Source organism: Falco punctatus (genome assembly GCF_963210335.1).
Source record: "Falco punctatus genome assembly, chromosome: 6".
Classification (NCBI taxonomy): Eukaryota; Metazoa; Chordata; class Aves; order Falconiformes; family Falconidae; genus Falco; species Falco punctatus.
The window spans coordinates 42,767,472-42,795,222 of record NC_137585.1 but is presented as its reverse complement, the minus strand read 5'-3'; the positions used below and the strand labels follow the sequence as shown (position 1 = coordinate 42,795,222).

General features: G+C 37.9%; 1 long non-coding RNA gene across 1 annotated transcript in view; it reads left to right on the top strand.

The window, feature by feature from the left end:
• The first annotated feature begins 2,348 nt into the window (after positions 1-2,348).
• The window catches only part of LOC308066670, a 52,672-nt gene continuing 27,269 nt past the window's right edge, over positions 2,349-27,751 (top strand). Inside the window, exons 1-2 of the long non-coding RNA XR_013929247.1 lie at positions 2,349-10,009; positions 10,920-27,751. The exon at positions 10,920-27,751 is cut by the window's right edge and continues 27,269 nt beyond it. This is a non-coding gene — a long non-coding RNA (uncharacterized lncRNA). The remainder of the gene's footprint in view (positions 10,010-10,919) is intronic.

Sequence of the window (27,751 nt, the reverse complement as noted above, 5' to 3'; positions counted from 1 at the left end):
AACCTGCTTGAAGACATTTAAATTATGTGTTCTAAAAGTAAACAATCTGGCTTCATTAAAATGAGTAGAAAATAGTAATGCAAATATTATGGATGCATAATATATAATAATAGTATGACAACATCCAGAGTAGCAAGTTCAGCTTCCGCCATGCCATTATCCTGGAACAGTAACTGGCACAGCAGAGTTTGGACTTCGTAATGATAATTATTGGCAGTAGTAGGGGAAAAAAATATATTAGAAAGAATGGGAATGTTACAATTCTACAAATTAATGACTAAAAGTTAGTTGTGAAAGCAGGCCTTCCTCTTTCATCTTTTCTCCAAAATCAGGAATCAAAGGACAATCACTGATATTATCAGGCTTCTTGTTTAAAGTCAACAGAGGAAAGTAAGCTTTTTTAACGTAACAATTAATGGTATTCTTCTGACCATTGCTCAAAATCACAGCAAAGAAAAAATTTAATAGGAATTTTTAAAGTATCAGACGATTAAAGAGATAAAAAGAGCATTCAGTTATATAGGTGTGTGAGATTATACACACACACAAAATATTAAAAGAACTTTATTAAAATTGCAACACCATCCTTTCAAAAAACTTGGAGAATGCCAATACTCAGTCTTTTATGCAAGTGATTATAAGACAAGCTTAAGTTAAGTGATCACATCCTGTTTTCCCACAGAACTCCTGCCTCATTTCAGTTATGCTGCAGGGACATGTCCAGGCAGAGTCAAATTTATCTGCCTACGCATCCAGCAAATCAAGCGTAAAAAACTCCAAACTTAACAACCATAAAAAACCTTTGGTCCAGAAGCTGTACAGTCATGTTAGCAAAGTACTGCATTTGATTTATTATGCCTCCTGAAGCAAGGCTGCATGGCTTCCCTACCACAGCTGGCTTTTTTCTGGCCAGGGGAATGCAAATGTGGTACACAGGGCTATCTGCAGCCAGCCTGTAGGTTTGCCTGTGGCAATATCTTGCTAGAGCACTCATACATCTTCACTGGCAGGTGCAGATTTTAAATTTTGAGGACATTAAATTCAGCAGTGGTCTCTTGAGCAACTTATATTTTCCACTCTTTAAATTCATTCAAGACAAAATGCTGCCCTGTGTTACAGTCTGTTGCCCTGAGTGACTAATTATTCCAGGCAATGTTGCACAAAGTGTTGTGTATCTCTGAACATCTTTTTTATTTCCCCCCCCCCCCCCTTTTTTTCATTTTCAAACAGTCCCAAGACAATCATACTTGTGAATAAGCAGCTTCCAAAATGATGGTTGTTACTGCAGGGTGGACAGAAAGCCACTTGCCAAGATTGTGAGCAATAATATTCAGAAAAAGGTGTTCTCCACCATTCTTCCTTCCTACCCTCGTGTTTCTGCTGCAGAAATCATTTAAACAAAATGCGACTGGCAGTGATGTGAAAGTTCTCTGTACTGTCACCAGCGTCTATGAGTGTACTTATATCTTGTAATATAAAGTGTGCAACTGACATCAATAGAAAAATAACGTGTGCCAATTCTTCACATTAAAACATTTAGCTCTGTTTAATGTTAGACTTATTGAAACTGCATGTAAAAAATACTTGAAAAAAATCAACGTCATTTAACCAAATACTGTAATTTGCAGTCCATCTTAATTATGCACAATAACAACAATAAAAAGGAACATTTTAAAATGCTTCCACAAAGTTTAGAGACAGAAAAGTTGCCTGTTTTGAACATGCTCTCCAAAAAAGTCTTTTAAAGATCTGATTGTTTGGAGTTTGCATAAATCTGCAGAAGGGCAACATTTCAAGGAAACTAATTGCAGTACACTTCCAATTCTGTCAAAAAAACTCACCTACAAAACAAATGTAAAAGCTTACAGCTGACTGGGTTTAATTATATACTGAAACCAGCAAAAATATATGATGCCTCCAATCCATTTGTAAATACTTTTGTAATTTCAAGTGGTGTAAATCAAAACAAAATCTTCTTACTCAAGTGAAGTTCTTTAGAGAGATATTAGTGCAAATACAGTCAGAATCTGGCATGAGAGAAAAAAAAAACCCAAACTTTTTAAGAAAATGGAATTTAATAGTTTGACATAATGGACTATCCTGATTATTATTCTTCTTATCCTAAAGGCTACAGAAGGATAAGCTGATTAATGGTTGATGAATGTATCACACACTTTCAAAGTTCAGTGTGCTTCACAGTCCACTTAAACTCAGCTTGTGTTTTTAGGTGTTCTTAAGCTTATATTTATGCTTAGACCCATTAAAATACTTATGACCACCTAAAGAAAATATCTTCACATTACTTCCCACAAAAAAGTTTCACTTGAAACTTTTATATATAACAACATTTATCTGTCAATGTAGAAAACAACAATGAATGAGGCATTTGAAAACCAAGTCTCCAAGAGCTCAGTTCTCCAGCTTACAAACAAAATGTATGGTAAAAGTATTCTTCTGCACTGATATTTGTGTTATAAGGACACCAGCTCCTGAAACAAAACCAAAACCAAAACCAAACAAACAAAAATTCTAAAAGAATGAAATATCATATAAATCAGAGTGAGACATTTACCAATACAGGGATGATTTCTCTGTATAGACATTACAGCAGCGCTAACGTGAGGCTGCCTTCAGGCTAATTACGCTGGGGAATTCAACTCATTCCAAAATCAACACTGCAACCACACAAGATGGAAACACCCTGCGATGGTCCATTTAACCCAGTTCCTACGGGCAAAATGGAAGCTAGTGTTTTAAGTTAGCGTCTAAGCAGAAAGAAGGAAATGGTGTGGTGATAAGGGCTGGGTGAGGTATATGCTGAGTCAAGGCAATTCAGCTTCTAGAGGAAAAAAGACTGACCACAAAGGAAAGCTGTGGGGAAAGGCAAGGTGAGTTCAGACAAGTAGGCAGGGAGGAGCTGTGTAGGGAAAATCTCCCAGCTGAAAAGAGAGATATGTGAAGTACATGCGTTGGGCAGTTGCAGCCACTGAAGAGTTTAAAAGATGATGTATCATGAACTGAATAATAGGTCAGCATAAAAATAGGGGGTTGGCACATAAAAGTAGACCTGTGACATTCATGTATTTTCATCAGAAAATCAACCCCCAATCTAATGTATTTATATGCTTAGTAAATATTAAATAGAGCACTCATTATCATAGTATCTAGCCAGCAAAACTGACCAGCTGAAATGTTTCTTAAAACTCGCCCAGAAAGTGGTGGAATTTAATAATCCTGCCGCTAATATACATGTAAGTATTTCTAACCTGAAAACTGTATCATTGCACCATTCTCGCTCTCCATAAATTGCCTATTAGGCAGTACAGGGTTGTTTTTTCCATGAATATCTGTCTATGCACAGACAAATTCAGACTTTTGCAGCACGTTGAGTATTTGTCATCATAGTGCCTTTACTTAAATAAGAATGCTTTCTATGAAAATGAAAGTTTGGAGAAATGTTGTGCAAAGTTGTTGCCAGTAAATAACTTTCTCCAGAACTTCTTTTTGTATTTTCCAGACATTATTGACTTAGCTATGCCATATTTTGTTCTCTGTCTTTGTACAGTTTTAAACCAGGGTATACATAACGGGTGCCAGTATGATCATCTTAAAGCAAGGGTAAACTAAGTTGATCATCACTTCTAGTACTGATTGCTGATGGATGCCCATGAAAACTCTTTTTGGACAGCCAGTTTCAATAAAGTTTCCAAACCGACCCTGCTTAAGCAGACTCTGACAAGAAGGCTAATTCTGCTACCATGTTCCTAACCCTAAGTAAGTGGTTCTTGTAATAGGTAACACTCTAAATCTCAAGGTGATTGTAACACAAATTCAATTTCAAGAAAGCTCCTGACTATAATCAATCAGAGGTTGATTATAATAAAAACTGTGGTGCTCAATCAAATGGTAGCTGTAACACATGAATTATACCAAATTTTCTGGCAGAACACCTGTCTGCCACAGTCACACTCACTGTTGTGCAAAGTATGCAGAACTAATAAACAATGAGTAATAGTAATCTCCAGTTTAATGATCCACTTATTAAAGTGAATGGGTTGTTTTCTCATAAAGCTACACTTTTTCTACAATTAGGTTAGGTCCATTAAATGGTTACAGAAAAAGTGGTGTCATTTTTAATTCTACTTTAGAAAAAGTTCTAGCCACGTATTGGTCTAAAACAGACAACACCTGTGCTTCTCCTTTCAAATTCAAATAGTTTTTAGCTTAGAAAAGGTAGAGGGATGAAGAAAGAAGTGAGGAGCTCTACTGAGATATCCACAAAACAAAATGCAGTAAGATCAAGCAATGTTACTGTGACCCACTACTTCTATATTGAGCATACTTAAAGAGATCCTCCTGCATGCTAGCTATCACTTTGCATTCTTTGCAAATGCCAAAGTCTACCTGAAATCAGCGGGAGCTGTGATACACAAACAGTGCTCAGCTCAGCTCATTAATACAAGATTGATATAAGAGGGTCTACTTCTGCATAATGGATCATACTTAAAAGGGAATGTGACTTGCAGATCTCATCCTTGTCCAGTTAAACAACAATGCTATGGCAATAGCAGCACGTGTTTATATGGAAAAAAAATGTTGAGAAAGTGTTTTCTCTATTTCTTATTCTCATTTCATGTGATATTAATCATTGGAAAGAAAGGAAGTCACACCATATGTCTGGTGTGTTCTTTGCAGATCACTGCAAAATGGGAACAACTGTTCTAAATCAAGTATGATTCACAAGAAATCCTCATCTTGCTGAGTTCTGAGTACCTGCTGGGGTTGTTTTGCATGGTTTCAGTTCATCAGAGGAAGCCAAGGTCAATAGCATATTGTACACTAGAGCAAAGAGATTAATCTTACTTTATACTAGACTATTTCTGGATTTGTTTCATTGTAAATGTACCTTAAATGACTAAGATTAAGTACACTAAAACAAATGGTATAACAGTAATTGCCTTGGCTTTGCAGAATACTGATACTGTAGAGATCACAGTTTGAGAGCTGCTGGTACAACATACTTATCTTAGCAGGTACTAATATATACACTGAATCCAAAGGAATCCAAAGGAAATGAACTATACTGATGAAATTATGAATAAGATTGCTTAATTAATAACTAAGTTTGTAAAAATTGCATTTTAAATTTTTTCTCTACTTTGAGTTTATATTACTTGGGTGTCATTTGCAACTCATGACTGAAGTACCTGTGTTCTTTTCTTTCTAAGTGTAAACTTGTATTTTCATTTCACATATAAAAAGGAAATTGACTTAATTTTAATTTCAGTTCACAAAAATGTAAACATTCAGAGCTGCACTCTTTATTTTTTTATAAGGATTTTTTTTCGTTTTAATGCTTGCAGCAAAATTTAATCAAATAACTGAATCACAGTGTAAATACTGATGGAAAACTACAGCAATCCCATTAGACTAGGACCTAGAATTCCATTGGGTGGTTAGACCCAAATAATATGTTGGATGCAAGTATGAAAAGTAGCTTTGAAAACCCTATTCTTATTCCTCCCTTCATTTAGCATAGTTGATTTAAAGCTTACTTACCCCTGGCTGCTTGTATAATGCAATCCACTCACACCAAATTATTCACAGCTGCCTAGGTGTGAGCATTTGGCAACTTCTGCAACCGTAGAGGAGTTTGACTGAAGATGGAATATCCAGCACTTTCTGAAATGGAAAACTCTTTGAGTTATCTCAAACTGGGCAATTATCAATCCTAAGACTTCTTATTCTGATGTTTACTGGTTAAGGTTTAAATTCTAATGTTTAAACAACTTTGCTAAAAGTAATAACTAGGTTAAATCATAAAAGCGTAGTTTCTTCATAGACTGGTTATGTCTCCTCGAAAATGTGAGGGAGGGAGAGGAGGACTGTAAGGGTGGGACAGATTCACCTTTCAGTGTTTTTCTGGAGAAACTGGACTTCTTGATAAACTGTTCTTGGGAGAGATGAGGAGAAAGAGGTCCAGGTGTTATTTTCATCTGCTGCAGGTAGTAATTGTGGCCAGAAAGGCCAAAATTCATAGAGCTATTTGGTGAAGACTGGGGAAAGCAGGTCAACAGAGTGACTAAATGAGACAGTAGAGTTTGTAGTAATTATAGAATTTATCTTGTAACGGTTAACCTTAGAATGTATTAGATTTGCCCTCTCCTTTCCAGATGAAAGCACCTCTATTCACAGCAAGTGATATATGTCAAGACTGACCATGTTTTACAAATAGTTTCTCCAAGAAGAAGCATATGATCATTTGAGAGGAGCCAAGAAAATGAGTTCAGCTCTCATGCTTTGTTGTTTCTTTCTGGCTAAAGAAAGTGAAACTAGGACTAAAGCTAGGTGAGTTAAGCTAAACTGCTTGAGCAATAATTAAACTGCCTAATAAAAGTTTTGGCGTAGAAGCCTGTGAAAAAAAAAATACCCCAGTAGCTTTTATTATAGATTTCCCAGACTTCCTCTGGCTGCTTCCTGTCTTTTTCAAACTTCTGTCACCTTTAACAACAGGCTTTTAGCTTCAAAATTGCTGCCAAAATCGGCATTACAAATCCTGATTTATTTATTTGCTCCAATGTACAGACATTGTGATTATAGTTGCTACTTTCCACAGAAGCTCACCAAATACCTACATAGCTAACCCAGACAGTATGTGTTGGCACATTTGCTCTTATCCTTTCGGAGAGGTGAATACTACTCTGCAACCCACTCACAGGACTCCAATGACCTTCTTAGAATGCTTCCGTTACGATGAACAGTAGGTGGCAACCATGCTCCCTGCGCTTGGTAACACGTCCCCTCAAAATCCTACCTTCCCTAGGCTTGTACCCTTTACCTAAAGCTGGAGATGTCTCGAAACTTGTCACCAGTGTAGGAAAAACGGAATGTTAGGGAACTTTGGAGAAAGAACTTGAACCTGCGTCTGTGCTGGACAAGTAGGCTTTAGAAGTGATTGCTGTCTAACCCTTCGATTTCTGCTCTCCTTCTGTTTTCTTAGCCTCACCAATATAGTTGTAGCCAAAACTGATAGATGTTCTCTGCAGTTCACTGCACCATCACACCCTTCCTACTGCTCTCTCCCACTGACATGTTACCTCAGATGTAAGACAAGGAATGAGCTGTGTCCCTGGCAATCTGCTGTCTTAGCCAGCTCCCTGAATTGTTTGTACCTAAAATTGGTCCACACACGTCATAGGTATCATAGTAGTCATGAGACTATGACTACTGACAATATGGAAGCTGGCATGATTTTCCACAGGAAACTTAATACTCAATGATGTCTCCAGAATTGCATTCACCAAGAGAGTATAGGTCCTTATTAATAAAGGCTATAGGTGTTTATGACATAGGTGGTGAGATTGAGTGCATCCTCACAAAATTTGCAGAAGACATCAAGCTGAGTGGTGCAATTGATATGCTTGAGGGAAGGGATGCCATTCAGGAGGACCTTGACAGGCTTGAAGAGCTGGCCTTTGCAAACCTCGTGAAGTTCCACAAGGTCAAGGGCAATCCTCAATATCATTAGAAACTGGATGATGGACATGTTGAGAGCAGTCCTGCAGAGAAGGACTAGGGGATACTGGTTGATTGAAATATTGGACATGAGCCAGCAAGTTGTGCTTGCAGCCGCTTGTATTCTGGTCTTCATAAAAAAAAAAAAACATGGCCAGCAGGTCAAGGCAGATGATTCTCCACCCTCATGAGACCTCACCTGTCATACTGCATCTAGCTCTTGAGTCTCCAGTACAGGACAGACATGGGTCTGTTAGAGAAGGTCCAAAGGAGGGCCATGGAGATGGTCAGAGGGCTGGAACACTTATTCTATGAAGAAAGATTGAGCGAGCTGGGGTTGTTCAGCCTGGAGAAGAGAATGCTCTGGGGAGACCTTGTTGTGTTCTTTCAACATATAAAGGAGGCTTATAAGAAAGATGGAGAAACAATTTTTACCAAACCTGTGGTGAAAGGACAAGGGGCAATGGTTTTAGACTGAAAGAGGGTAGATTTAGACTGGATATAAGGAAGACTTTTTTTTTTTGCTGTAAGGGTGGTGAAACACTGGAATAGGTTGCTTAGAGAAGTTGGATGCCCCATGTTTGGAAGTCTTCAAGTCCAGGTTGTATGGGGTTTTGAGCAACCTGGTCTAGTGGAATATGTCCCTGCCCATGGCAGGGGAGGTTGGAACTAGATGATATTTAAAGGTCCCTTCCAACCCAAACCATCCTGTGCTTCTGTGATTCTATGATCTTTTAGTACTGGCAGTGCAGTAAACCTCAAGCCTATATATAATCTAGAAATTCATTGCCACATCAGCGGCTTTTCTTTAACTTGTTCAGTACTAGCCGAAATTACAATTATGTTTAGCCACAGAAAGCAAAATTATCATGTTGCTAACAGGATATATCCAGTGGGTTTTACCAGAGCGTTTCACAGAAATAATCTAGCCACAGTTGTGGTCTTCCTGGTGTTCAAGAGAAAATCCTAAAATAGTCCTTGAAGGATAGCACCCTATTACTGTTCTCGGTGTATTATTATATTTTCCTGTATATCTTTTAATAAATCCATCTTTGGCCCATGACTTGCTGATGCTTTAAAAGAACTGAATGAAGTTTGCAATGTTTCTGGGAGTACTAGTAGTTGTGGAAATGCTAATAGAGTGCCTAGAAGGGCAACCGAGTGTTCTCTAGTTATTCCTTGGCAGTGGTTACAATTCAAGTGTTGTGCTGCACATTATGTTAGGACTTAGGTAAACCTGATTTTTTTATTAAGTTCAGAGACCAATGACACTAGATTTATATTCTTAAGGTCCGAGACTAGAAATGAGCAAAGGAGCCAAGAAATTCCTATTTGATAGGTATGCAGGAATAATACCTCTTATTGGACAGAAAAAAAAAGAAGCTTTTATTTCATCCAACATGCACTATCAGCCTTGCCCTTTTTTTTTAGCTATGTCATATGTTGTAATAAAACATGTTCTTTTTTTACAAGTCGTGTGCAATGTGTTGCAGAATGCTCTAATGGAATTTGCCCTAAAGGCAACCAGCAACCACCATGTTAGACCAGCAAGACTGCCATTGACCCCTGCTGAGCTTACATCTACTAAAATCGGAGGGAATGGCACTGGTGCAGCTACTCTATTTGCATGTGGTCTGGGGTTTGTCCTCATTTCTTTTTACCAATTCGACTTTGGTTAGAGGATCCAAATTCTTCACTATCTTAAAGTGAATTAGGAAAATTATTATCTGAAACATTTAATGACCCTTTGAAGAAAAAGGCAGTAAGCACAGTCAGTGAAGTCATAACAGATTTTTGTCTTCTCTTTACCAAGACAGGGATCCAAAACCAGTTTTTCAGCTCATTTTCCTAGTGAATAAGTATTTTTGTGATCCACTGCATTTTTCCATAACTCTGTTCTGCAGTTGCTTTACCACGATACACATTTTTATCTTAATAACAGGCACTAGAGCCTCTTAGAAGGATGAATTAGGGTTTAATTGCAAGAATATTTACCTACACGAGGTAATCCCTTTTCATTTCCATATTTAATACTAAAACACACCATAAAATATAATTCTGTTAAAAATGGTGGGTATTGGCTAAACATATGAAAAACTAAACAGCAGGATCACAGATGTAACATTTCTTTCTTGAGAGGGTAGGGGTAAATTTAAACATAATTTAACATATTGGAATCTGAACTGTTATTTTATTAGTTTTCTCAGCATTAATATGTGGTCTGATGTGAAATACTTACTCCGCAGCAGACAAAATGCAGACATTTCTTACTCTGTTCCAGTTAAAATATTGCTAAATATATTGCTTTTGTTTAGGTCGCAATAACTACTGGAGACATCAGCCAGCTCAGGACTGCTGATTGGGGATACCGATTGATATGGGGGATGACTCAAGCCATGCAGCAGATTCACTTTACCTCATTTCCACTGTCGATAAGATGGACAAGTTATCCAGACTCCCTTGCAGTGAAGAGAGAGAGAAAAAGAAAAAACAGGTTTATATAATTCCACCTGTCTCATGCATAGTTTATGAAGTTTATGAGTCACTGCTTGAAATTGTCTGTCAGCTGTAGAGAAAGCCTGAACATCTATGTAAGTCTAATTTTATACTCAACAGTAGATATCTAAATTATCAAATATAAATAATTTGCCAAATTACAATATTTATTCTATTTTTTTATTAAACCAAGTAAAAATAGATGGTGACAAAAGTGGAAACCAACAGGATCAGCAGTCAAGCAAAATATTTATAAGCCTGAAGCTAAAGCATAAAGGATATTTTTAATATGCAAGCAATATTGTGTATGGAAGGCTTCTTTTTCTTCATTAAAATGCATGAATTAATTGATTTCCTACACCGGATGGAAAGTACTCAACTTCTTTTGGTAGTCTGATATTTATTTTAACTTCTCTAACCTCTTTTTTTTAGCTTACTTTCCTTATAACTTCTTTCCTTTGCACAGAAGTTCCTAGTATGTGTGGATGTCCTCTCCTCCCTTATTCAGAATAATTAAATTCATTTGTTCCTCACTCCAGGCATCTCATGTGTACTATCTTGTTAACAGAAGAACTCTGAAGAGCTTTAGAATTTGGGGGTTGACTCTTCTAGGGATCCCATTAAAGGGGCTAATCTCACACTTCATTGCCAATCTAGATACATACATAGAGGAAAAAAAAATACTGCGCCCCCAACCCCAAAGTGCCACCCTACAGCATTTTATTTTTGAAAATATAAAGGAAAGCAGATAAATGTAGAAGAAACAAGGAAGTTCAATATGAAATGCTGTGTTAGTATGAAGCATTAGCTATGACTATTTTTCTTTAAAGCTGCCAAGAATTTCAGTCACAGTTAATTCAGCTCAAAGCACATGCTTTACTTTTTTTTTTTTTTTTTTTTTTTCTCAGTAAGAACAACACCAGTTAAGGAAAAGAAGCAAGTTCATCCTTGGAATAACCTCAGATCTCACTGTTCTGTATTTGATCATATTTGATCATAAATAGAAGATTTAATGGCAAGATCGTATCCTTCACTCCAGGTCCTTCTTCCATTTGGCATGGTCTTCATAGTGGACTCCTTCCTAACGCTATCCACAGAGGAGGGCTATACACTGGCTGCTGTTAAGCCTCAGCAGCAGGACAGATAGAACAGCATATATAACAGAGGAGGGAAAAAAGACAGGAGAAACAAAGCAAATAAAATGACTGACTAAACTGCAACTGATCTTTAGCACTGGGAGGGTAGTCTTCATCTCCTGTTTGTATATCTAGTCACATTTTCTGTATATGACTTCAGATATCAAAGAAATTAATGTAATTGGAATATCCAGCTGTCAAGCTATCAATATACAAGTGCACATGATGCAAGAGAATAGTATTTTAGAAGTTTAGAGTTTTTATCCTGAACTCTTTTGGTCTCTTTTCAGTGGAAACCAGTTGCCAAGATAAAGATACTGTCCCAAAAGGGCTGTTTCAAAATTGGTATTTATACCATTATCCGGTGGTTTTGTGATGTGATTAAATGTCCACTGAGTACAAGGTCAAGTCTACAAAATGAATTGACTTGTGACCTACTTTGGATTTCAAATTGCTGCACCAAGGACAGACAAAGGGCTAGGTAGCCCATTGAACATTGCCTTTTAGCTTCATAATAATGGCTCTGAAGTTTCTGGACTTTCCATACCAATAACACTCAAAATACATTAGAAAGGAGGAAAGCAAACTGTAGCAGTCAGTTCCTGTCTACATTTCACAGTATCTTTCTCTGACCAAGTGGTCGCCAGTGCTGTGATGCCACCAATGGAATGAAGTCCTGCAGAGCCCAGCTGATTTCACACATTTTACTTTAACTATCTTTTCTTAAAATGATCAGTTGTCAGGTTGCCTCAGTCCTTTAATAAATGAAACAGCTTATGCATACTCTCTGTCTTGATCACAGCTTGGGAGAAACTGGCCACAGATTTAAGCAGGGCTTTTGCAGGAACATGCTGTCCCAGATCTCCCAGACATTGTGAAACTAACGAGAGGCTTAAGTTTCAAGCTTTTTAGATGACTGTCCCTCAGCCAGAAACAATGTTGTATGTAAACCTTTTCCTCTAGGCAGTCAGGGAATACAGGAATTGTCATTACGCTCACAAATGGCATGCTCTGGGTGTATTACCACATGCAAAGAGGGATAAACTATGAGTTATCTGCTGCCAAAACCTTTGTGCCGTTGGAGTATTGAATATGCCACTGTTTGGTCTACATTTAGGATAATTGACTCAGATACCCAAATAAAATCTGTTCAGAAGAACATAAATCTATTTGAAAGGTACATTGGTTAGCTGTATTCTTTGTTTTCATGGTTATTCTTTTTGTGGTATTTCACATCTTCCCATCTCTCCCCAGAGAGATATGTAGTGACAATATACATTCCAAAACTGTTGGAAGGCTTTGTGCTAACAATTATGCTTCATTTAAGAAAATAACTGTGCAAAGCAATGTTGCCCTTCCCTAGGTTTAGAGATGCCTTTCAGCACATCTGCGTGGAAGTCCATTATCAGATGCACCCATTGAAAAGGAGGAACAGTGAACACTATCAGCACTGCTGTACAAGATGAAGCAGTGGGTTTAAGTAGACAAAATCCTGTTCTCTGCTTTGTATGGCTGTTTGGGGGACAGTTTGATAACACTGATCATGTTCATGTGCCTAGAAAGACTTTCTGAGGATAACGCCCTCCTGACTGACTGTTCAGATATGATGTTCTCATTCACATCCATTATATGGACACCAGAAGTTATTATTTAAACCTGAAAATTATTTTTTCAGTTACATAATATAAGATAGATTGCTGCACAACAACATCCAGAAGGATACATCCTTTCTGTATGAACCAACCCTTTTTCCATCCCCATACCATCCTCGATCTCCTAGGGAAAAACTGGCCTCAGAGGTTCCTTACGTATTGAAACAGTTTCTTTGATTTTTGCATTTCCTTTTAATACCAGTCAATCTATTGATTCTGCAGCTGCAGAAATACACTGAATTAAGTCCACCGGAGACAGGGGGCTGGACATGGGCTGAACAACTGGAAAAACTGGATATAGTTGCACAGTAAATGACTGCTGTTGATCAGAAGTATTCCAGTTGCAGAAAAATATTTCAATGTACTGGTTTGCATCAACTGAGAAAATAGGGAGAAAGCACTAGACAAGGAAAAAGTAGGTGGAAGAAAGCAAAGCAGGAACTAATGACTGTATGATCAAGCTAAACACAACAGTGGTAAACGCTTGAAGACTTTTGTTGTGCTATTTGTATAAAATCTGAAGAAGCAAATCTAGGCATTTTATAATGGTGTGAAAATACAGATCAGCTTCCCAATCCTGTCACACCCACCTGTAATTTTACTTTGTCTTTTAATGGACATGAATTACAGTCTTTCACAAAGGCATCTTTCATTCCATTGTGACGGTTGTGTTGTCACTCAGTGCATTTAAGGCTCACAGTTCCTGTTTTTATGGACTGCTTTGCTGTCTGTGCTCAGGTACCTCCCTTCAATTGAGATTTAAAGCCAAGCCACGTTCAAATACAGGCAACACAAAAGATTCCTAGGAGAAAACAGTCCTTTGTTTAACTGGTGATGACATTTGGTTGCTTTTTCCCCTGGTGGGAATGCCTGTCTCAGATTTAAAAAGCACAGCTGGGAAAGCCAACATCCTAGCCTCCGGTCCAGGCTGCCTGCACACAGACACTGCATTTTTCAGCTCATGTAATACATGCTAAAGAAGCCAGAGCTTTCACGACTTTCTCCTCGAAAGAGCCTGGGGCAGCCTCACTTGAGATGACATAGCTTGTGCAGAAGAGATCAGACAGTTCAGCCAAAGGCAAGCGTCACTATACTGGTTATACAACAGCACTGCATAAGCTTAGCAGCTTTGTGCTAGCCCCTCAGAGCCAACACCATCTTATTTTAGTGAATATTACCTATATTAGCCATATTAGTTCAAAGCTAGTACAGTATGGCACCAAACTAGAGCACTCCACTCACTACTAGTAGTGCCTTACATCCAACTTGCTCTCACAGACAGGCAAGTGAGCATAGTGTAGAAGAAGGAAATTGAGAACACGTATTACCAATGCAGATTATCTGGGACTAATCTAACACAAAGAGTATAAGCTTTCTGCATGCACATTTAAGCTGCGAGCATCTGGTCTTGGCCATATTTGGTCTACTACTGATGAATGGAGAAATTTGTCATCTGTGGATACCCTAACAGAACTAATATCTTCCAAATAAATGTCTGAGCAAAATAAACGACTAAGGCTAAGTTCTGCTCATTGCACTGCTCCAAAAATAGGTGTACATTAAAATAGAGTCAAGTGTTATACGAAGTGCCCTGGCAACAAGAACTAATATTGCAGTGAGTTGTAAGTCCCAGGAATGCAAAGGGAGTTGGGCAAACAAACCGGACTGCTAAGTTATAAACATAGACTGCTGCTGCAGAGAAAGGCAACAACCATAATGAAACACGTGAAGGAAACCTTGGTACACCGCAAATGTAATGCACTACCTTCAGGCAAAATATCACAGAGGAAATAAAAGCTTTGAAACTTTTAGAAAAAGAAGATGGGGAACTTCAGCTGCACTAAAGAGGCACAACAAACAAAGTGGGAACAGTTTCCAGAATGTGACAGCAAGTAAAGATTTTCTGGTGACAGCAAGAAGGAAGAAGAAGCTTTTAGCATTTTAGTCTTTTATTCTTGTCAGATTCTCACCAGACAGTGCAGCACAAAAATTTACCTCTGGAGATGTATGGTGGTGACACATGTAGCCCCCTGCTCATTTCTGCATCTGCATCTCTTCAGTATACGTTCCAGTCATAAAAATAACTTAGAACACTGATCCGATGGAACTATTTAGATGACTAATAATTCTGTCCAACAAATATTTCAGATGTTTTTTAAGAAGATTGTTCTTACCATGTGGAAAACAATTTCAAAGTGGTTCAGCCACAGTGTACTTTCTGTAGGGATGCTGATACTGCATATGGCAAAGCCAGTTATAGATTTTGCTTTTCAGAGAAGCACAGCTACACTAATTTATTTCATGACACCTAGTTTGTGGTGATCCATGGCCTTCTTTCTGGAGATATTAGTTTGGATATACTGAGTCCAGGAACACCTATTTACATTAACACGTTTTAAATCTGTGCAGAACTATCAGCTCTTTGTGGCTCCTATATCTGCATACCTGAACTTCTGGGAACCAGGTAGTTATAGTTCTCCTGATCAACTTGGGTCAACTGATCTGTTAGTTAGAAAAGGCCAAACCAAGACCCAGCATTCACATGTAATCATCCTTATGAAGATCCCTGTGACCTGTGTTGCTATTGGCCTAGCTAAAGGTTTAAATACAGATTTATCTTTACAAAAGTGTTAGTCTTTTCACTTGCTTGATTTTCTGTAACTTTACTATTCACAGTTAGCAATAAAGAAAGTAAATGGAAATTTAGCACAACAGGTGAAAGATAAAAGCAGTCAGTTTGTGTCTTGATTCAGAAAAATTAGGAAAAGACAATAATTGTCAGTGACAAGGATTGCCAGATATCTACACATCTTTCATTTTTGTAAAAATACACAGGTCAAATGAATTTTCATAAATGAGAGAAGAGTATGGAAGGAGTTACCTGCTTTCCCACTAACTACATAAAATTCATTAGTGAAAGTATACAGCAATCCAAATATTAGGTTACATAATTTTGTGTTCCTATAAAACACACACACACACAAATCAATTTATATTCAAGCAAAGTATGATGTTTTTCTTTTCAATTTTCAAATAAGCTTCTCATCACAACATAAACAATATGAATGTAAAACTGAAGCTTATCTGTTATCGCTATTACCTCGATTCATACAGAAGGCCAGCTTACCTGCTTCTGAACAGAAATGCTTTGAGTTCCTTTGCAATAAAGCCATACAATAAGAAGGCAGCAGAGGGACTGTATGAAGAGTATAATGGATGAGATGGTAAAAGACCTTGTTCCAGCTTGACAGTTTGGAGAGTGCTGCGACACAGTAATACTGTTGCCTCTACAATAATAAAACCAGGAAACATAGTAATTGATACTTTTATTGTGATATAATGCTGAATGTGTTATCTCCAGGCCTCAGAGGACCTCGACACTTACCACCTTTTTCTTACCTACGGAAACTACAGGATTCCCAGAAATAGCATGGTAGGGTTTTAACCATCATTGCAAATAATTGCTCATTAGCTTTTAATAACACAAATATTTCATTGGAACTGAAGCATGTGCTTAATTCCTTTGCTTAAATGGAACCATGGTGCTTGAAGCTAATAGAAGTAGTTTTAATTATTTTAACTCCACTTTAAAGTTTAACACGTTGCACTCACACTTAAAATTGATCTACTCAGAAATAACAGTATTTCAGTGTGAAAATGAAAGACTGGGAAACTGAAACAGGCTACCCAGTGAAGTAGTTGAGTTGCCATTCCTGGAGGCATTCAAAAGGCATGTAGATGGGGCACTTAGGGACATGGTTTAGTGGTGGACTTGGCAGTGCAGGTTAACAGTTGGACTCAATGATCTTAAAGGTCCATTCTAACCTAAATGGGTCTATGATTCTATGTTTCTATATTGCCTAATTTGTAATGATTTTTGCCTCATATTAAAAATACTGCATATTTTTCTGAAGAAATAAGTCTCCATTATTCTCAGTATAGAAGGGAGTTATCTATACGTACTGAACTAATTCCAAGATCCTTATTGTATTCAGTTGGGCCACATATAACAGCATCAATTTATGAAGAGTCTTGTTTGAAATGTCATAGATTTCAAAGGTGAGCTCAACAGATCTATTGACTGTAAAACCAGACAATGGTTTTACATTTACATTACAGTTCATGGTCTAACTTGCATGGCATGGTCTTATGACACTTCAGAGTATTCTTTTTTACATTAATTAAAAAATATTCAGTGATGAAGAAGCTTTGCCACTTGAACCCTTCTTCAGTTGACCACAGTGGCAGTGAAAGGAACACACGTTATTTCTAGAATCTCTCTACCTAGTGTTTACCTATAATCACTGTTGTAACTTCACTCAAGTTAATTGGAAAGCCCTGTTACTGAATTCATGACCAAAACTTAACATTCTTTGTAATACACACACTAAATTGAGCTTGGATTTCCACATCTCAAAAGTTTTCTCATGCTTTGAATATTTTGTGTGGACCTTCTCAGAAACTTCTGATTTATTTATACCCACTAGCACTGAAAGTACAAGATCTGGTGCATTTTCTAGTCAAAGTCTCACTAGAAAGCAATGCCAGCATCAAACCCTTTGGCTCCTTCATTCTTTGGAACATCACTTGGGGATCCCACTTACATATGTGTCTAAATCATATTTCAGATGTGACAATACGTGCTTTCTCCTCAGAAATTTTGGAATGTTTGTACTCATATATGCAAACTGAAAGCAATTCTTTTTTTCAGGGAATTGCTTCCAGTTTCTGTTGAGAAGTCATATAGCAGTCAGTGATATTTTATACTTTTTATTTATCACTGTCTGTGTCAATGAAATAGTTAATATGGCTTACAGAAAAACCTGCCACTTCTGAGTTTCTTCAGGTAATAAGGGAAAAAGCAGACCAAGAGTCTACTTTGGTACTGTAAATGGATGGTTCAGGACATTAAGAAGAGCATACTCAAAAGATGACTACTAAAAAAAAAAGTGAAAATATGTATTTAAAACTTCTAATGAATAAATAAATTAATAGTTGTTCTGGAAAGTATTTCCAATGAGAAAAACCAATACAGAGTTTTATGTTATAATGCATTATGTATCTATAAGCATAGCCAGGGCTCTTAATTTTGTTTCCAGAAACCAAGTCCTAATAATGCCACAAGAAAGGCAGTTCCTGTGAACTGTCTATTCACTTAGAGGTAATGAGGGCAAATAATACATTTTGATTCATTTGTTATTCTGAGCAGATAGAAAAAGCATAATATAAATGAGACATATACTTACAAACAACAATGGAAAGGTTGGCTCTGGATATGAATATGTAAATTATTTGTAAGGCAAAATGGTTAAGACTTTTTTTTCCATTCTGTCCTCCATTTTATTTTCTTAAGAGGAAAAAATAGAACTGTTCTTACTGAGGTCATGGTGTCTAGGAGGATTAACAGAAATTTCCTGAGGTCATTTCTGTAACTGGCAGAAATATTAGTAACATTTAATTAGTAATAGTCTCAGTGAAAACAGATTAAGCCAACACATCCAGTTTCTAGTCATCACTTACATTGCTTCTGGCTCCTTTGGGATTTGTGTATTGTTATCACAGACCCATTTAACTGAGACAATTTAGTATTTCCCATAGAAAACACAAGTCCATTTGCATTATTATCACCAAAAGCAACCTTATTTCAATAACATTTAAAATTATGAAAAACCATGAAAATAGAGTGCAGATTATATTCTGAAAGTAATAAAGGATTAAATACTAGAGTGACAGTTCTTCTGATCAAACATATAAATATGTTTCTGTAAGTTGCTAAGTGACCCTATTTATGATTTGTGCTGGTTGAATATTTTTTAACATACTGTTTGCATTAGGTCTAGATGTGAAGGTGTTGCAGCAAGGGAGCTGAAGCAGGTGGCCTCTGTCTGAAGAGCCTGGGGCTGCCCCATTGCAGACGGCTGGATCCAGCCAGGTCCAAAGCAGACCCTCCACAGGACACAGCTGAGCTCACCAGACAAGCTGGTGGAACCTCTGAAAAAACACATTTAAGAAAGAACCAAAAATCATATAGGCAGTGAGGACTGAGGAAAAAAATGTGTGAGAAGGAATCCTGCAAACACCAGGGTCTGAGAGAAGGATGAGAAGGATGTGCCTCAGGTGCTGGAGCAGAGATTTGCATGCTGCCCATGGAGAGGACCATGGTGGAGGAAGTATTTCCTTGCAGACTGTGAAGGACCCCAGATCAGAGCAGGTGAATATGTCGTGAAAGAACTGTGGCCTGTAGAGAGAAGCTCAGACTGGAGAAGATTTATCCTGAAGGACTGTAGCCTGTGAAGGACCCATGCTGGAGCAGGGGAAAAGTGTGAGGAGGAAGGAGCTACAGAGAGGAACTGTCATGAACTGACTGTAGGCCCCCATTCCCCATCCCCTTGCACTTCTCAGGGGAGTTGGCTGGGTAGAGGAGTCAAAAAAAAGGGTGTGGGTGGCAAAAGGTGTTTTAGTTTTTGTCCTTGTTTCTTACCTTCCTACCCTATTTTTTATCAGCAATAAATAAAACTAACTTTCCCCATGTAGAATCTGTTATGCCCATAATGATAATAGGTAAGTGATCCTGTCTGTATCTTGACTGACAAGCTTTTCCATCTTATTTCTCCCCCTATCCTGTTGAGTAAGCTGAGCGGCAGAGTGGCTGGGTGGGTGTCTGACAGCCAGCCAAGGTCAATCCACCACGATGTTTTATGCTATTTTCCAGGTAAAATGGTTTTGATTGGTAGGGCTCAAGCTTCAGTTGCTAAAGGACATTTCATTGTGAAAATCCTATTGAAATAGATACTCATGGCATGCACTGAAGGCAGAAAGACAGTGAGGAAGAAGGCTCATTAATCCACTTTAGGGTCTGGATTTCAGATGATAAACTGAAGTTCTGTGGTTTGGGTTTTTCCCATTTCTTTTGGAAGGTGCTTAAGATTGTTTCTTCAAAACTTGAATAGTGAAAGCAAAATCTCACAGAAGTGCACTATTTATTGCAATTAAATAGGTGTAGTAGTAATAGGCACAAATAGTTTCTAGTAATTCCTGCATATGCATTGCACTAGTCCACATACATATCAATAAAAAATTGAATTTAAAAGTTCATGAAAATGCATACCTATGAGAGAGTGGGTGCTTACATTCCTATTTTGTATGCAAACATGTAGATTAATGGCTTGTTACTGCTTAATGAATTCTCAGAATTTATATGATGTAACAAAATTTCTCTGCATGCAAGCACACTACAGACAGCTCATAAAAGACCACAAATGATAAGTTATAAACAACAGCGAAGATAATAATTTAGGCAAATGTAGCTTGTTGAGTAAAAATTATATCGAATAGTACCTTAACTAATTTCCTTAGTTTTTCAGGTGCTGTTTATAGTCATTTCAACAACTATGACAGATTATCTAAGTTGGAAAAAAAACGTTTGGTTTAACAAGAATATATACCAGATGCAGCTCTGATGCCCTTCTAAAAAGAACAGCATCTTTTTGACAGACTTTATTATGCTGAATTACTGGTAAGGTTCTTAGTTTTTATTATAATGGTCTAGAAGCTTTACAACTGTTTGGATTACTATTGTTCAAGTGTATAGGAATTTAGAAACAAAATTATGAAAAGCTAATCTAAATAGGCATCTAAATGATGCTTTTGAGAACTTAGGTTGTGAATTTGTTGAATGGGATTGCACAAATAAGAGGTTTCCTGAGTTGTGAATGCCTAAGAACTGAAAAAAATGAGGGAGTGCTTTGATAACAGAGTGCTAATGCTTTTCCTCATGTAGATTTTTGGCAAAGAGTAAGAAAATGCCTTGGCAAAAGTGGATATGTCTGAGATGAGAATGGAAGACTCGCCTGTGGAGAAGTCACAGAAAATGGCAGGTAGTTTTTATTTATGTACAGCAGGTGTGCTTTGTACACTGACCAGTCTGGGCACTCAAGGAGCTCCACTCTCCTTCAGGCATTGCAGAGTTCACTTAGTAATTTACTGCCAACAAGTCTGCTTCTAATGGTGTTTCAGTGGCTCATCTTGTTAAGGCTTGCCAAGTCACAAGACTTGATCATACAGAGGTTCCTAACTAGAGCATATGAGAAGTAGCAAGCTTAACACTGGTATTGGTTATCAAACAGTAATATATGGTACTCATGAAGTGACTGGAATACAAAGATTAAAACATCCTGCTTCAACAGGCAAGTGCTTTGTTATTCCCATGATACTGTCACACATTTTTCTAGCAGCTACTGCCTTCTTTCACACTTTCATCATGCCCTTCCTAAAACTGGCTATTATCCATACCTTAAGCATACAGTCCAATGCCAGCAATTCTTATCATCATATATTCAGTTCATGTGCTAGCCACAAAACAGCAAATAAAAAAATTATTAGATTTCCTTGTGTACATATAATCGTTGTACAACAGCCTTCTGAAGGGTGATATGTCAGGTCACAATATTGCATATCATTGCCTGAACTACCTAGACACTCACCTGGGAGCACTTAATCACATATACAAATCAAATAATTTTCCAGATAACATATATTTCACTAAGCTACCTTTCATTTAATGATATTATTCATACATTCCAAATCCTTATGACTTATACCGCTTTCTGCTTTTAACATACCGGTTCTCATAATGCCCTGAATTTTATTTCCTTTTGCTATAATCGAATTCTGTCATTCTTCAGATCATTGGCAACAGTCCGAAATCACACATAATTCCTTAGCACAATGTGGTGGGTTGACACCAGCTAGATGCCAGGTGCTCACCAAAGCTGCCCTATGACTCACCTCCTCAGCTGAACAGGGGAGAGAAAAGGCAACAAAAGGCTTGTGGATCAAGAGGACAGGGAGAGATCACTCACCCATTACTGTCACAGGCAAAACAACCTTGACTCAGGGAAATTAGCTTAATTGATGACCATCCAAGCTGGAGTAGGTTCATGAGAAATAAAACCAAAATCTTAAAACACCTTCCTCCTACCCCTCCCTTCTTCCTGGGCTCTACTTCACTCCTGACTGTCCTCTACCTCCTCCCACTCAGTGGTGCAGGGAGATGAGGAACAGGGGCTACAGTGAGTTCATCAGAGGTTATCTCTTCTGCTCCTTCCTCCTCACACTCTTCCCCTGCTCCAGTGTAGGGTAACTCCCATGGGAGACAGTCTTCCATGAACTTCTCCAAAGTGGGTCCTTCCCGTGGGCTGTGGTTCTTCACAAACTGCTCCAGCAGAGGTCCGTTCCATGGGGTGCAGTCCTTCAGGCACAGACTGCTCCAGCATGGTGGGTCACAAGTCCTGGCAGCAAACCCGCTCCAGTTTGGGCTACATACTCCCCACGGTCACAGGTCCTGCTGGAAGCCAGCTCCAGCACAGGTTCTCCACAGGGTCACAGACTCCTTGGGACGCACCAACGTGCTCTGGCATTGGGTCCTCCATGGGCTGCAGGTGGATATCCACTCCACTGTGGATCTCCATAGGCTGCAGGGGGACAGCCTGCCTCACCATGGTCTTCACCACAGGGTGCAGGGGAATCTCTGCTCTGGTGCCTGGAGCACCTCCTCTCCCTCCTGCACTGACCTGGGTGTCTGCAGGGCTGCTGCTCTCCATGTTCTCACTCCTCTCTCTGGCTGCTGTTGCACAGCAGTTTTTCCACTTCTTAAATATGTTGTCACAGAGGTATTACCACCATTGCCAGTGATCTCAGCCCTGACCAGTGGCGGATCCATCTTGGAGCCAGCTGACATTGGCTCTGTCAGATACAACAGAAGCTTCTAGCAGCTTCTCACAGAAACCACACCCTAAGTCCCCCCACTACCAAAACCTTGCCATGCAAACCAAATACACAGAAGCTTAATTTTAACAAAGTAGAGTAATACAGACACAAAGAGAGTCTAAGAAAAAGCAAAATGGTTCAGGGCTATAAAGCGTATTTGTTATCTGTTGCCCAGCATGCTTGATAGACCATATTTAATGAAATGCAAGTCTGCCTTGGAAAAGATAAGCACAACCCTGACCTGATTCAATAGGACACAAAAATGTTTGTAGTGCTGCAAGGTGTTATTTGATTATAACCAAATATTATTATTTCAGTCTTCTTAAATTCATATTGAACACACATATTCCTTACAGGAAAATATTTCAGTTTATTTTCAAGATTCTACATTGCAACAGGCATTTTAATCTATGGAACACACTGGTAACTAGCTGGTCTTCAGCTGTGTTTCCTTTTATCTTTTTAAATTTTTTAACTTTTGTTGGAAAAAGCAACTTCTATAACACCACTTTACCACTGTGGAAAGTGTTTTCTGTGTTCTCACCCTTATCTTGTGTTACTTTCTTTCATATGCTATTGTGCATCTTCATTCGCACATCTTTTCACATTCACTTAAGCTAAACACACGAAGGACTACCTTTTTTGGTTTTAGGCTCACCATCTTGACAAGAAGCTTAACCTCATTCCAAAACAATGGGAGACAACAGCCACCTTCAAACAAATACTTTAAGGAACTCACTTTACAAAACATAATGAATTAGCCCTTGGTGAATAAGAAATTTCAGTTACAAAGAATAATTACAAGAAAAGATGATGGAATCTTTCAAAATCAAACAAGACAGAAAACACATACATTCTTCATTTAAAAAAATTCTCATTTTATAGGAAGTTTCAAAATCTATATTATTAATTCTTCCAATCATTCACAGCAAAATCACGGTGCTTAATTTGTCCACAATACTGTGTTTTGTGTAATCAAATCAGCATGTGCTGGATCTAACTTCCAAAAAACTGCAGTGAGCTATTCATATATCAGCGTGCTTGATACAGCAAGTATCAGTAACAGAGAAGGTGCACCCTGAGTTTAGTGACAGGCAACATAGGCTCAGCATCCACAGCTTTCCTATTTGATAAGCTTATTCTAGCACTTAGCATACTTATGCTAGAAAGCTGCTTTAATTGCCAATGGAACAGTAAAGAGCGTTCCTTCCCCAAACAACACTGAACAACAACTTCATCTTAATGAATTGACCATATGGAGCTGTCACCTTGTATTACCATACTTAACTGATTTTAAGGCTATGAAAGACTCTTATGCTCATCTTTAACCTGCTCCACATGACAAGTTGTGAGGCTTGCCTGAGTCAGTTACTGCAACCAGTCCAAAAGCTATGGATAACCTACAGCATTTATCTTCCAATCACATGCAATCTCAATTTAAGTTTCCAGTGAAGAAAAAATCCACAAAATCTCTTTGTAAATTTCTCCATGTGCAAATTACCTTCACTACTAACATTTGCCTGTTATTTTTGTTTCATTATTGCTTTTAGATATTGTTTTGCCTGTTGAAATGAAGAGCATGAGCAGATTTATTATTTATCACAGAGATTATCTTCAAGAAAGACTATATTATCACATTATCTTCCTGTCTTGTATAATAGGAGATAAACCCCGTATGAGTTTAGATTTGTCACAGCTGTTTCTCAGTTTCTGAGTTTTCAACTTCTTTTTTGAACTATTAATTCCCTAATTGGCTGTAGTATACCAGTAAAAAAAAAATATGCCAAAAGGAGTGATATAAAATGGTGTTGCTTCTCTTTACAATGTAGTCCTCTTTTTATATCCAGCAACTGCCTGAGCTCTCCTCAGTACCCTGAGTATGTGCTTTCATGGTGACCCTGAATCAGTTTAAGCCTCTGTGCTTCATACTGGGTAAATATACTCTCACCTTTTACCTCTAGCACATGGCCTTTTTTATCCAGAAGCACAATCTTACACTTGGTTGTATTTCACATGTATGTTTTGATAGCTTCCAGCTTGCTAAATTATCTAAATTGTTATGTATCATTGATTTGTCTTCCTCAGTGCTTACTATTGTCACCGTTGCAACTTTGTCAGTGGTAATTTCACACCATATAATTGATAAAACATGTTGAAAGTGTTGGACTAAGAATAAGCTCATGTAAAACCTCATCAGCAATGCCTGTAATTGCAGGTCTGCAATATATAAGCCACTGAACTCTTGGTGTTGCTCTAACATTAATACACCTAATGAAAATTTAGTGCAGTACCACATCTCTTCATAGATCTCTGCGAAGTGCAACACTACCTTTACAGATTATGCTTTTAACCTCATAAGGAAAAGATAACAAGGTAGTTATATGACTGTCATTCTTTATAAACCAGTTCTGACTGGTATTGACTAGGTTACCCCCTTTCAATATTTTATTAATAATGTCTAGTATTAAGCACTTTATACTTTGTCTTTAATCAAAGTTGGATAGGCAGGCCTGGAAATACTCAGATAATTTTGTTTAGCTATTCAACAGTTATTGAACAGTGATTCTTGGATGTTTTACTGACAATTTTTTCCAGTATTTATTTTCTAAGAGAACAAATAATAGCTTATCCTTTCTTTCCTACTGTGCGTTAGAAACTTATTGTCCTTTATACTTTCTGTTATAACTTTCTCTTTGTACCTTTTATTTTTATAAGATTCTCATATTTCCTAGTTTCTGGTTGATGTTCAGTAGTAGCATTAGTTTCTCCCATCTTCCACTTCTTATGAGTATTTCTGTTCTTTTCTTCATTTCCTTTCTAAATGCTGAGTGTTTTTATTTAGTTTCATTTCTTTGTTTTTTTTTTTTTTTTTAATAAGAATAGTCTTCCTAACGGTGTGATAGCACGCTTGACAGCCCCTAGTAAAATGCTTTTAAGTAGTATCCAAATGTCATTCGTATCTTGCTAAATTCTTCCTATTATCTGATTTAGCTATAAGTGGGTTTTGGCTTTATGATAGGATCTATGTAAATCATTACATGTATATTTTACTTTTATGTATGCTATTCTATATGTGCATTGTAAATGTGATACACTGGAACATAATGACAGATGAGGGAAGAGGCTGAGAAAAGAGCTTGCTTGGCATGAAGACAAGAAGTCATTGCGGGGACTTAATAGCAGCTTTCCAATACCTAACAGGAGGTTACTAACAAGATGAAGCCAGACTCTCTACTGAGGTGCATGGTAGGAGAACAAGGAAAAATGAGATGCCAACTTTACATAAGGAAAAAAAAATCACTATGACACTAACCAGGAATTGGAACGGGTACCTAGAGAGGTTGGGTAATCTCCGTCCTTGGAGGTTTGTCTGACTGGATGAAGACCTGAGCAACCTGATCTGATCACAGAGTTGATCCTGCTTTAAGCAGGAGGTTGGACTAAAGACCTCCTGAAGTTCTATCAGGCCTGAATCATTCCAGTTCTGTGATAAGATCACTCATAACTCTGCCAGTATTTACCTTTAATTCTGTTTGCAGTTCCCTCTGTCTGTCAGAACAAGGCTTATGTTAGCATTCCACTGGGTTGGTTATAATCATGCTTTAGGTTTAGATATTTAGAAAACAAAGATGTTTAGAAATTCTGAAGATGTTTTAGAGTTACCCATATGAGAACTCTAGTTCTTGTCATTAGGAGTCGATTACTTATGATAACAGCAGTTCATTAAACATGTGAATGCCTTTTCCAGCCTTCCTCTTGTTTGTTTTGTATAGGAGACAGGCTATTCTCTGTGTTATAAATTCACCATTGCATGTGCAATAGGTCTTTATCAAACAATAATTAAAAAACTTTTAAAAGTGTGCAAATTGCCAATAGTAAGCTGCGGTAGAGTCACAAAGTAATATTTATCAGTTGTGAGAATACTGTGTCAGAGGAGCTAGGGTAACGTAGGATGAGGACTACTCTGTTGACACAAACTGCTTGGTTTCCTAGTCCTAGGACAGCTGTTTAATACTTACGTCACTTGGCTGAAGTCTACTTTCTGTGTCCTGTAAGCCACAGGCTGGCCAATACTCAGCACATATAGTGTTCTCTTGCACTGAATGTTACACATACAAATCTTTTCTGCTGACACAATGAGGGCCCAGGTGGTCCAGAATCACTTCTCTGTGCTACTAAAGAATTTTGCTTTCAGGATCTAAATAGTAAATTATGATCAAAAAAGACAAAACTGCCACTTCTCCAAATGGTCACTTTTGCCTGGTAATAGGCTTTCTACTCGGTCTTTTTTTGCTCAGAAAAGTGTCTGGGCATGCACACCTTTTGATTACATCCAAATCTAACACCTTCAAGATCATTATTGCCATAATACTGACCTTTTCAATGTGGTGTTAATGTTGACATCTTAAAGTGACTTTAAATATTCACGCCAATGAGGATTCCTTTGCTTTCATGTCAGAATTTGCAACTCCTTGCAATAAACAACCTCTGTAATATGCCTGTAGGGTAACTCTTCCCCCAAAACCAATCACACTAGCCATCTCATTTTGAAGTTGGAATTAAAAGTGGGATGGGCTAGTGTTCCTCTATTAACATAATGCAGACAGAACTTCCTGCATACAACTGAAGCATAAAATTTTTCCTGTTACATGGTCCAACAGCTGAAGTGTAGACTTTTGGCAGGACTTGGCCTGTGGTATTGCAGAATTTTTGTCCACAACACATCACTAAAGTAGTCATTAATTCACCAGGTTTGGCTTTGCTATTCAAAGTCTACACTCAGTATACATTTTCTATATGTACTCTGGAAGTAAGGTGAAGAGAATACAGCTATAACATATAGCTGAAATCTTACACTGTAACCTAAGTATGACACAAGAAAGTGTCTTTGTCACAGCATGCACAAAAGCATGCCCTCAGCACTTTCTAAATGCACGTGGATATCTTAGTTAATGTCATGTCCTTCTGTTTCATGACATGGATCTTCTTTTCAGCCACTCTTTTATATCTTTGCCTCTACTTCATGGAAAAACATAAACCACTACTTTCACTTGTGGGAAAGGAGGATTGCAATGTCTTTAGCACAGAGTAGATACAGATCTACATAGCTGCATTGTTCTCAAAGCATTCAAACTCAAGGAATTAGTTTCATTCTGAATCTCATCAAACAATACGAGGTAACAC